The sequence below is a fragment of the Amblyomma americanum genome, chromosome 2 (assembly GCF_052857255.1).
Source record: "Amblyomma americanum isolate KBUSLIRL-KWMA chromosome 2, ASM5285725v1, whole genome shotgun sequence".
In the NCBI taxonomy this organism is placed as follows: domain Eukaryota; kingdom Metazoa; phylum Arthropoda; class Arachnida; order Ixodida; family Ixodidae; genus Amblyomma; species Amblyomma americanum.
Window position 1 is genome coordinate 56,249,618 of NC_135498.1, and position 1,950 is coordinate 56,251,567.

Here is a 1,950-nt window from a genome sequence, read left to right on the forward strand (position 1 = left end):
AGCTGTCTGCGCCATTTAAAAGTACTAAACTCGAAGTGCTTTCGGCCGGATCACACAAGAGTTTCATAGCAATTCCAAGCAGCGGCACAACATGAAGCACCATGCACATAGGAAAGGGTCTAGCGGCAACCAATGCGATGCGGTTTCGATGACGGCGGTCCGACTACCGCTTTGCTCGCGCTACGGCCGGGCATACGTAACAATTAAGAGAGCTACGAGCTGGAGGTGCATGCATTAACTCGTCTTTGAACTTTGTCTCCGCAGTTCCGTGTACCAAAGTTGATGCTCTATCAAAGGGTAGTATGTATAGGGTACGTATGTAGTAAAACGTATAGCGAAGGCTCCAGATTAAGCTAAGGTTCTCTATAACGTGCACTGGCATCGCCACAACTACCCTGGTGTTTCTTGTACTTGGCCTGCACAGAAATGTGGCAGCTGCCCTACCGGGACGGGTCCTCAGCTAAAAGATAGAGAAAAGTTTCATGTACTGAATTGGGGAAACTCAAAATAATAATAATAATTGGTTTTTGGGGAAAGGAAATGGCGCAGTATCTGTCTCATATATCGTTGGACACCTGAACCGCGCCGTAAGGGAAGGGTAAAGGAGGGAGTGAAAGAAGAAAGGAAGAGAGAGGTGCCGTAGTGGAGGGCTCCGGAATAATTTCGACCACCTGGGGATCTTTAACGTGCACTGACATCGCACAGCACACGGGCGCCTTAGCGTTTTTCCTCCATAAAAACGCAGCCACCGCGGTCGGGTTCGAACCCGGGAACTCCGGATCAGTAGTCGAGCGCGCTAACCACTGAGCCACCGCGGCGGTAGCGAAGGCTCCAGATTAAGTTATGGTTCTCTATAACGTGCACTGACATCGCCACAACTACCCTGGTGTTTCTTGTACTTCGCCTGCACAGAAATGTGGCAGCTGCCCTACCGGGACGGGTCCTCAGCTAAAAGAGAGAGAGAGAGAGAGAGAGAGAGAGAGAGAGAGAGAGAGAGAGAGAGAGAGAGAGAGAGAGAGAGAGAGAGAGAGAGAGAGAGAGAGAGAGAGAGAGAAAAGTTTCATGTACTGAATTGGGGAAACTCAAAATGGAGCGACCCATATGAGAACGAAGGGTCGAAACTTGCGGAGACGCAGTAGTTCCACATTTGTGTACCCACCGCGGTGCCTCAGTGGTTAAGGCGCTCGTCTACTGAGCCGGAGTACCCGGGTTCGAACCCGACCGCGGCGGCCGCGTTCCGATGGAGGCAAAACGCAAAAGGCGCCCGTGTGCTGTGCGATATCAGTGCACGTTAAAGAAACCCAGGTGGTCGAAATTATTCCGGAGCCCTCCACTACAGTACCTCTTTCTTCTTTCACTACCTCTTTTATCTCTTCCCTTACGGCGCGGTTCGGGTGACCGCAGAGACATGTGAGACAGTTACTGCGTAATTTCCTTTCCTCAAAACCAATTACCAATTTTTTTCACATTTGCGTGCAAGAAAAATAATATCATAATAATTGGTTTTGAGGCGAAAGGAAATGGCGCAGTATCTGTCTCATATATCGTTGGACACCTGAACCGCGCCGTAAGGGAAGGGTAAAGGAGGGAGTGAAAGAAGAAAGGAGGAGAGAGGTGCCGTAGTGGTGGGCTCCGGAATAATTTCGACCACCTGGGGATCTTTAACGTGCACTGACATCGCACAGCACACGGGCGCCTCAGCGTTTTTCCTCCATAAAAATGCTCAGCAGCTGCGACTGTTACAACTTTCATCATCAGCATCAGCCTGACTACGCCCACTGCAGGGCAAAGGTCTCTCCCATGTCTCTCCAATTAACCGTGTCCTTTGCGAGCTGTGGCCAATGTATCCCCACAGACTCAGTATGTATTAGCAGTTGAAGGAAAATTTGTCCTATTATAGGACTCGAACCCGATACCAGTCCCTAGCCAGCTGCCCTGGACAGTCACTAG